The 11041-nt window shown below is 40.1% G+C and overlaps 1 pseudogene; it reads left to right on the forward strand.

The window, feature by feature from the left end:
* Window positions 1-3838: 3838 nt before the first annotated feature.
* On the forward strand, window positions 3839-8969 carry LOC130684126 (trafficking protein particle complex subunit 8-like; annotated as a pseudogene).
* Window positions 8970-11041: the final 2072 nt, after the last annotated feature.

The following is an 11041-nucleotide window of genomic DNA, read 5'->3' on the forward strand; positions in this document are numbered from 1 at the left end:
TTTGTTTATGTAACTATACTCCTATTATGTAAATGTGTGTGCGCAATTTAAGTAGTAGCTTAAAACCTATACATGCTGAAGTTACTCTACAAGAAGATATGTCAAAGAAATAATCAATCTTCCCATGTTTTCTTTCGCCTGCTACTTCTATAGCTTTTCTTCTTCCTACCTAATTACAAGCCCTAAATAGAATTTGTGCCTCATATCGAATTTACCAAGTATCATAATTCTTCCAAGTGGTAAAGATACCTCAAGACAAATGCTGGGCATAGAAGCCACAGGACATAAATATGCAAAGAAGGAAAAAGCTAACCTTTTCAAAAAATAAGGCTTCTCTCTCACTTACCAACTTTACATTTCCCTGTATGGCCCCGGAAGATGACTGGTTAGCCAGAGACGGGTAAGATTTCTCAAGGGAAGAACAACCTAAGACAGGCACAGTCGCAGGGGGGCCATCAGGTGAGAAATTGGGGATCAACAGAGGTGAGGCTTAGAACCTCACCCCCCCTGTTCTGAGAGAAATCTTCTGCATACGTGGATGTTTTATTGCCCTTGTCTAGCTTGGATTAACACTTAGTCTACAGGCACACACCTGATCATCTGCGTCTGCTCTATTACAACACTAAACTATGTTTTCTACCTTTATCTTGTATCTACCTACCACTTCAGCATTTTATTAAAAACAATAATAACAAAGAGTGAAATGTGGTATCCACATATAAATCAAGTATAAAAATCAAATGAGTATTCATATTTGAACTGACTCTTTATAGTTCATAATGCATGAGCAAAACCGAAAGTTTCTGTGATGACTGCCCTTGTACTGTTCACCATGTAACTTGTTCACTGTGTAAGAATTTGTTCTCCATGTGAGAACTTGTTCGTTATGCTTCAGAAGATGGGAGACTGATGAAAATTAGGCTTGGGGTGGATTAATGATTGTGCATTGAGCATTGACTCCCCTATACAGAATTTTATTGTTGTTAACAACCGTTTGATCAATAAATATGAGAGATGCCCTCACCAAAAAAAAAGTGCACACTTCCAATTGTAAAATTAATAAGTAACCAGGATGTAATGTATAGCATAAGGAATATAGTCAAAATATTGTAACAACTTGGTATGGTGATAGCTGGTACCTAGAATTATCATGTATATAAATCTTGAATCACTGTGTTGTACACCTGCAACTAATGTAATACTGTGTGTCAACTACCCTTCAATAAAAAATAATTATCTACAAAAGAAAAAACCATGTTAGCATTGATTGCTGTCAGTACAAAAGCACTGACAGATCTGTTCTTTCCAATTTGCTTGGTTAATGGACATCCTTATTTGTAGATAAGCTTAGTAGTCCACACATTTTTGACTAGTTCTACTTAAACTGTGGGTAATACTAGTACATGGTAATTTAAATTAAAAACAGGGCAAGCTCGGAATTTCCCCAAGGCTTTTGCTTTAGCTCCTCTTGGAGTTACACAGCCCTACAAGTGTGTTACACTCTGATAGAACATTCTTTGATTGTGCCTATGATGTTGAGTAAACCTTAGAGTGATGATTTTTTTAGTGCACAATCAAAATTATACAGAAATCAATTTTTTATTGTTAACATTCTTGTTATATTTGGCCAGTTAAACAGTGATTAGATTTATAGCAGGACTTAATAAATTCCTAGAAAGTAAAGTGGGTTTATGATTTAATTTTTTCTCCTTCTTCTCAAAGAGGAAGGATAAAGAGAACAGAAAAGATTGATTAGAAGGGCAAGCAGAGACTGTTGAGAAACTGCTAATTATGCAACAAAATAGAAAATTCTTGCTCTGAAATCTACAGAAAACAACACCTTTAAGAGGATACAAGACTTAAAATTTTAATGTCTTTTAAGTCATAGAGCTCTGTTCTACCTTTGGTGAATATGAAGCTTTGAGTAAGGATGCAGATACTTACTAAACCCTGTAGATCTGACTACTGTTACTTTAGACACTGGCCTTATCAAAATTTAGGGATTAGTGCAAAAGGTACCCAACTCTATCTTAGAGTGCTTTAAGTTCCTGTGTGTCAGCAGTTTGTGGTAATAGTGTATTTTGTATTCCAAAGAATAATGACTAGAAACTCATGCCAATCTCTTTCCTGTTTAACCACACCACATCTGTAACACAACATCAGCCATTTAAACCATCTGGAGACATCAACAAAGACATACACAAACTGAAAGTAAAGGAATGGAAAAAGATATTTCATGCAATTAATAGGGACAATAAAAGCAGGAGTTGCAGTACTTGTATCAGACAAAATAGATTTCCAAACAAAGAAAGTAACAAGAGACAAAGAAAGACATTACATAATGATGAAGGAGTCAGTCCAACAAGAGGATATAACTATTAAAAGTATCTATGCACTTAACACAGGAACACCTACATATGTGAAACAAACACTAACAGAATTAAAGGGGGAAAAAGAATGAAATGCATTCATTTTAGGAGACTTCAACATACCACTGACTCCAAAGGACAGATCAACCAGACAGAAAATAAGTAAGGAGACAGAGACACCGAACAACATGTTAGAATGGATGGATCTAATGGACATCTACAGAACACTCCATCCAAAAGCAACAGGGTACACATTCTTCTCAAGTGCCCATGGGACATTTTCAAGAATAGATCATATACTAGGCCACAAAAAAAGCCTCAGTAAATTCAAACAGACAGACATTATACCAACCAGCTTCTCAGACCACAAAGGTATGAAACTAGAAATAAATTACACAAAGAAAATGAATAAGCCCACAAACACATAGACGCTTCATATCACGCTCCTAAATAATCAATGGATCAATGGCCAAATAAAAACAGGTCAAGCAATATGGAGAGACAAATGACAACAATAATTCAACATCGCAAAAATCTGTGGGACGCAGCAAAGGCTGTGCTAAGAGGGAAGTATACTGCAATACAGACACACCTCAGAAAAGAAGAATAATCCCACATGAAGAGTCTAAACTCACAATTAACAAAACTAGAAAAAGAAGAACAAATGAGACCCAAAGTCTGTAGAAGGAGGGACATAATAAAGATTAGAGCAAAAATAAATAAAATCGAGAAGAATAAAACAATAGAAATAATCAATGAAAGCAGGAGCTGGTTCTTCAAGAAAATAAAACAGAACAGATAAACCCCTAGCCATATTTATCAAGGAAAAAAGAGAGCCTACACACACAAACAGAATCAGAAATGAGGAAGGAAAAATCACTGTGGATACCACAGAAATACAAAGAATTATGAGAGAATACTATGAAAAATGATATGCTAACAAACTGGATAACCTAGAAAAAATGGACAACTTCCTAGAAAAATACAACCCTCCAAGGCTGACCGAGGAAAGAACAGAAAATCTGAATAGACCAATTACCAGCAACAAAATTGAATTGGTTATCAAAAAACTACTTAAGTACAAAAGTCCTGGACCAGATGGTTTCACTGCTGAATTTTATCAAACATTTAGTGAAGACCTAATACCCATCCTCCTTAAGGTTTTCCAAAAAGCAGAAGAGAGAATACTCTCAAACTCATTCTACAAGGCCAGTATCACTCTAATACCAAAAACAAGCAAAGACACCACAAGAAAAGAAAATTAGAGACCACTATCCCTGATGAACATAGATGCAAAAGTACTCCACAAAATATTACCAAACTAAATTCAAAAATACATCAAAAAGATCATCCATCATGAACAAGTAGGATTTATTCCAGGGATGCAAGTATGGTACAACATTCAAAAATCCATCAACATCATCCACCATATCAACAAAAAGAAGGACAAAAAACACATGATAGGTTCGGCCCCAACATGGCGGTCCCGGCCGGGTGGTGACCGCGGTTTGGCCGTCGGGAGGCCTCCCTGGCGGTTGTCGGCGGGTCCTCCTCTGGGTGGAATGCGAGATCGCCGGGGCGAGCGCTGAGGAGGCCGTGACGCGGCGGGGCCGGCGGCGGGGTCCCCAGGAGCCGAGGCGGCGGCGGCCGTGCCTTCCGTTGGTCCCAGGGCTTTAGTGCGGACCCCGCCCGGCCGGGCCAGGCCGGCGGGAGGCGGCTGCGGCCTCTGCGGCCGCGGGGTGGGCGCCGCCCTGCCTCTGCCACGGCCATGGCTCAGTGCGTGCAGTCCGTGCAGGAACTCATCCCGGACTCCTTCGTGCCCTGCGTGGCCGCGCTGTGCAGCGACGAGGCGGAGCGGCTCACGCGCCTCAACCACCTGAGCTTCGCGGAGCTGCTGAGGCCCTTCTGCCGCCTCACCTCCGAGGTTCATATGAGAGATACCAATAATCAGCTTCACATAATTGAAAATTTGAAGATCGCAGTAAGCAATATTGTCACCCAAGCACCTCAGCCTGGAGCCATTCGGAAGCTTTTGAATGATGTCGTTTCTGGCAGTCAGCCTGCAGAAGGATTAGTAGCTAATGTGATTACCGCAGGAGATTATGACCTCAACGTCAGTGATCGGTCCATTAAAGCTAGTGTTCCTTGGTACAGTAATTGGAAAGACACACTGATGGAATTGAAAGAATCCTCATTATATACAGCTACTACTCCATGGTTTGAGTCCTATAGAGAGACCTTTCTTCAGTCGATGCCAGCATCAGACCATGAATTTCTGAACCACTACTTAGCATGTATGTTGGTAGCATCGTCTTGTGAAGCTGAACCTGTGGAACAATTTTCAAAGTTGTCACAAGAACAGCATCGAATTCAGCACAATAGTGACTATTCCTACCCCAAGTGGTTTATACCAAATACTCTAAAGTATTATGTACTTTTACATGATTTAAGTGCAGGAGATGAACAGAGAGCTGAATCAATTTATGACGAAATGAAACAGAAATATGGAACTCAGGGTTGCTATTTACTTAAAATTAATTCTCGAGCATCTAATCGAGCATCAGATGAACAAATACCAGATCCTTGGAGTCAGTATCTCCAGAAAAATAGTATTCAAAACCAGGAATCATATGAAGATGGCCCTTGTACAGTAACTTCAAATAAGAATTCTGATAATAGCTTGCTTTCTTTGGATGGATTAGATAACGAAGTCAAAGATGGCTTACCAAATAACTTTAGAGCTCACCCACTTCAGTTGGACCCATCCAGTGACCTTTCTAACAGCACCGATGGCCCAGATCATGTAAAATCTGCTTCATCATTATATGAGACAAAGAAAGCAAATACTGGAATTATTCATGGTGCATGTTTAACCCTTACTGATCATGATAGAATTCGACAGTTTATACAAGATTTCACATTTCGGGGCCTTTTGCCACATATAGAGAAAACAATTCGGCAATTAAATGACCAGCTAATATCAAGGAAAGGTTTGAGTCGATCTCTATTTTCTGCAACTAAAAAATGGTTTAGTGGCAGTAAAGTACCAGAAAAGAGCATTAATGAGCTGAAAAATACATCTGGATTGCTGTACCCCCCAGAGGCGCCGGAACTTCAGACTCGGAAGATGGCTGACTTATGTTTCCTGGTGCAGCATTATGATTTGGCCTACAGTTGCTATCACACTGCAAAGAAGGATTTTCTGAACGACCAAGCAATGCTTTATGCAGCTGGTGCCTTGGAAATGGCAGCAGTGTCAGCTTTTCTTCAGCCGGGAGCACCTAGGCCATACCCTGCACATTACATGGATACAGCAGTCCAGACTTACCGGGATATCTGCAAGAATATGATCCTGGCTGAAAGGTGTGTGTTGCTGAGTGCTGAAATCTTAAAAAGCCAAAGCAAGTACTCGGAGGCTGCAGCGCTCCTGATTCGGTTGACCAGCGAGGATTCTGACCTTCGAAGTGCACTTCTTCTGGAACAGGCAGCACATTGCTTTATAAACATGAAGAGCCCCATGGTTAGAAAATACGCATTTCATATGATACTGGCAGGCCATCGGTTTAGTAAAGCAGGACAGAAAAAGCATGCTTTACGCTGCTATTGTCAAGCCATGCAAGTCTATAAAGGAAAAGGCTGGTGTCTTGCAGAGGATCACATTAACTTCACCATTGGGCGCCAGTCTTACACTCTTCGGCAGATGGACAATGCTGTCTCTGCTTTTAGGCATATTTTAATCAATGAAAGTAAACAGTCTGCTGCCCAGCAAGGGGCCTTCCTCAGAGAATATCTTTATGTTTACAAGAATGTAAGTCAGCTGTCACCAGAGGGGCCTTTGCCACAGCTCCCTTTACCGCACATTGACAGCTCAGCAACGCGGGTGTTCTTTGGCCATGACAGACGGCCAGCAGATGGTGAAAAACAAGCAGCTACTCATGTAAGTCTCGATCAGGAATATGACTCTGAATCCTCTCAGCAGTGGCGAGAGCTCGAGGAACAAGTTGTTGCTGTGGTTAACAGAGGAGTAATTCCACCCAATTTCCACCCCACCCAGTATTGCTTGAACAGTTACTCAGATAACTCAAGATTTCCACTTGCAGTTGTAGAAGAACCAGTGACAGTGGAGGTGGCCTTTAGAAACCCGTTGAAGGTTCCGCTTTTGTTGACTGACTTGTCATTGCTATGGAAATTTCAACCTCAAGATTTCAGTGGAAAGGAGAATGAAGAAGTTAAAGAACCAGTAACAGGTGAACCTGAAATGATTGGAACTGAAGTTATTTCAGAGTTCTTAATTAATAGTGAAGAATCTAAAGTGGCAAGACTAAAGCTCTTTCCCCATCACATAGGGGAGCTGCATATTCTGGGAGTGGTTTATAATCTTGGCACTATTCAGGGCTCCATGGCAGTAGATGGCATTGGTGCTCTTCCTGGTTGTCACACAGGAAAACATTCCTTGAGTATGTCAGTCCGAGGGAGACAGGACTTAGAAATTCAAGGTCCTCGACTTAACAACACAAAAGAAGAGAAAACATCTATTAAATATGGTCCTGATCGACGTTTAGATCCCATAATCACTGAGGAAATGCCACTCTTGGAGGGCTCCTCTGTGGAGAAATCCGAAAAGCATATGTGGAATTTGTCAATGTCAGCAAATGCCCTCTTACCGAATTGAAGGTTGTTTCTAAACGTCCAGAATTCTTTACTTTTGGTGGTAACACAGCTGTTCTAACACCGCTCAGTCCCTCAGCCTATGAAAACTGCAGTGCCTATAAGACTGTGGTGACAGATTCCACCTGTGTGTGTGCAGCCCTCCTCTCCTCAGCTTCCTCTGTTGACTTTGGCATTGGCACAGGGAGTCCGCCCGAGGTGGCTCCTGTCCCCCTTCCTGACGCCATTCTTATGCCTGGAGCTTCAGTTCAGCTACCAATGTGGTTACACGGCCCAGACGAAGAAGGGGTCCATGAAATTAACTTTTTGTTTTACTATGAAAGTCTTAAAAAGCAGCCTAAGATACGTCACAGAATATTAAGACACACTGCAGTTGTTTGTACCAGCTGATCTTTGAATGTACGAGCCAGTGTCTGCAGAAGTAATTCTTTTGAAGATGAGGAGGGCAGAGGAGGCAGTATGCTTGTCTTTGTGGATGTGGAGAATACCAATACTAGTGAAGCAGGTGTTAAGGAATTCCATATAGTCCAAGTATTAAGTAGTAGCAAACACTGGAAGTTACAGAAATCTGTAAATCTCTCTGAAAACAAAGATGCCAAACTTGCCAGTAGGGAGAAAGGAAAGTTTTGCTTCAAGGCAACACGATGTAAGGAAAAAGAAGTTGCTGCGCAGTCCTCAGAAAAACACACCTTTGCAGATGTCACCTTGGGAAACGAGCAGATAGTAAGTTCAGCAAGCCCTTGTGCAGACTTCTTTTATCGAAGTTTGTCTTCTGAATGTAAGAAGCCACCAGCCCAGCCGTGTGTGCATACAGAAAAGCAGTCAGTAGGGGAAGCTGTGAGATGGATTCAGAAGTGCAATGAGGTGGATTTGAGCATTGTCATCCTGTGGAAGGCTTACGTCGTAGAGGACAGTAAGCAGCTTATTTTGGAAGGCCAGCATCACGTTACCCTTCGCACCATAGGAAAAGAAGCCTTTTCATGTCCTCAGAAACAGGAGCCGCCAGAAATGGAACTGTTAAAATTTTTCAAGTCAGAAAACACTACAGTTTCTTCAAGGCCATCAGTAGAGCAGCTTTCTAATCTCATTAAAACGAATTTTCACTATCCAGAATCATTTAACCATCCATTTCATCAGAAAAGCCTTTGTTTAGTACCAGTGACCCTTTTACTTTCCAACTGCTCCAAGGCCAGTGTTGATGTGATCGTGGATCTTCGGCATAAAACAACAAGTCCAGAAGCATTGGAAATCCATGGATCGTTTACGTGGCTTGGACAAACCCAGTATAAACTTCAGCTTAAAAGCCAGGAGATTCACAGTTTGCAGCTGAAAGCGTGCTTTGTCCACACAGGTGTTTATAACCTTGGAACACCAAGGGTGTTTGCCAAGTTATCGGACCAATTTTCAGTGTTTGAAACAAGTCAGCAGAACTCCATGCCTGCCCTGATCATCATCAATGATGTGTGACATCTTGTAGAATTGTTGGAGTGCCCAGGAGCCAGCTTGTTCACGGAGTGGGCCTTGCAGCAGTGTTTGAAAGGCCTGCCTTGTTGCAGATACTGGTGTCAGATCAATGCACAGTCCTTGGACTTGTCAGTTTGTTGAGGACAGAGCATGTTGGACTGAGAATACTTACATTCTTTTTTTGTATTTCTTTAAACCCTGGTAATAATTTGTGTGCTCATAATACAGAATTTCAACATATCCTTGCACCTTATGAAGCCCCATCTTAAAAACCAATGTCTGAGTCTGCTGTTACAACTTATCGATGATATATGAATATCAGGAGATGATTTTGAGGAAGGAAAGGCCTTGTTGGCAATGCTCCTGTTAATAAATTCCAGCTTTACTGTGAAGTTTCTCTAGAGTGTTAAATACAAATTTTCCTGTTTTGCTTCATACAATTCTCTAATACCAGGTTTGATCTTTGGTTATAGAGTCTTCATACTTCAGTATCTTGTGGTTCCTATGGCTTATACATAACTTTGTAAAACAACATTTTTTTCTGATTCTTTGATTGTGGTTTCAAAAGGAGTTTGACTTTTTTTCCTCATTCATCTCTGCAGAGTGCACTATTTTACAATATGAGATTTTTGTCATTTAAATTATATTCTTTATTATGGAACTTTAACAATTGAGTTGATCTGTTTAAAATATAAATCTACTCAAGTGAATTAAGAATAAGCTTTTCAAAAATGTATTATATTTATAACAATTGTACTGTAAATAGAATAAAGACATGCTATTCACTGTATAGATTTATTAAATGCCATTTTTTATTAAAAAAAAACACATGATAATCTCCATAGATGCTGAAAAGCATTTGACAAAATTCAACATCCATTCATGATAAAAACTCTCAACAAAATGGGTGTAGAGGGCAAGTACCTCAACACAATAAAGGCCACATATGAAAAACTCACAGCAAACATCATACTTAACATTTAGAAACTGAAAGCTTTTCCTCTGAGATCGGGAACAAGACAAGGATTCCCACTCTCCCCATTTTTATTCAACAAAGTTCTGGAGGTCCTAGACATGGCAATCAGACAACACAAAGCAATAAAAGGCATCCAGATTGGCAAGGAGGAAGTTAAACTGTCACTATTTGCAGATGACATAATATTGTACGTAGAAAACCCTAAAGAATCCACTCCAAAACTATTAGATCTAATATCTGAATTCAGCAAAGTTGCAGGATACAAAATTAATACACAGAAATCTGTTGCATTCCCATACACTAACAATGAACTTAGCAGAAAGAGAAATCAGGACAACATTGCCATTCACAATTGCCTCAAAAAGAATAAAATCCCTAGGAATAAACCTAAGCAAGGAAGTGAAAGACCTGTACTCTGAAAACTACAAGACACTCATGAGAGTAATTAAAGAAGATACCAATAAATGGAAACACATCCCATGCTCATGGGTAAGAAGAATTAATATTGAAAAAATGGCCATGCTGCCTAAAGCAACCTACAGATTCAATGCAATCCCTATCAAAATACCAACAGCATTCTTCAACAAACAAGAGCAAATAGTTCTAAAATTCATATGGAACCACAAAAGACCATGAGTAGCCAAAGCAATCCTGAGAAGGAAGAATAAAGTGGGGGTTGATAACACTCCCTGACTTCAAGCTCTACTACAAAGCCACAGAAATCAAGACAATTTGGTACTGGCACAAGAACAGACCCATAGACCAATGGAACAGACTAGAGAGCCCAGATATAAACCTAAGCATATATGGTCAATTAATATATAATAAAGGAGCCATGGACATACAATGGGGAAATAACGGCCTCTTCAACAACTGGTGTTGGCAAAACTGAACAGCTACATGTAAGAGAATGAAACTGGATTATTGTCAAACCCCATACACAAAATTGAACTCAAAATAGATCAAAGAGCTGAATGTTAAGTCATGAAACCATAAAGCTCTTAGAAGAAAACATAGGTAAAAATCTCTTGAATATGAACATGGGCAACTTTTTCCTGAACGTATCTCCTCGGGCAAGGGAAACAAAATAAAAACTGAACAGATGGGACTACACCATGCTAAAAAGCTTCTGTACAGCAAAGGACACTATCAGCAGAACAAAAAGGCATCCTACAGTATGGGAAAAAATATTTGTAAATGAAATATCCCACAAGGGCTTAACATCCAAAATACATAAAGACCTCACACGCCTCAACACTCAAAAACCAAATAACCTTATTAAAAAATGGGTGGAGGATATTAACAGATACTTCTCCAAAGAAGAAATTCAGATGGCCAACAGGCACATGAAAAGATGCACCATATCACTAATTATCAGGGAAATGAAAATTAAAACCACAATGAGATATCGCCTCACACCAGTTAGGATGGCCAGCACAGAAACGACTAGGAACAACAAATGCTGGCGAGGATGCAAAGAAAGGGGGAACCTCCTACACTGCTGGTGGGAATGTTCAACCACTGTGGAAAGCAATATGGAAGTTCCTCAAAAAAATGAAAATAG

The sequence above is a fragment of the Manis pentadactyla genome, chromosome 6 (genome assembly GCF_030020395.1).
Source record: "Manis pentadactyla isolate mManPen7 chromosome 6, mManPen7.hap1, whole genome shotgun sequence".
Classification (NCBI taxonomy): Eukaryota; Metazoa; Chordata; class Mammalia; order Pholidota; family Manidae; genus Manis; species Manis pentadactyla.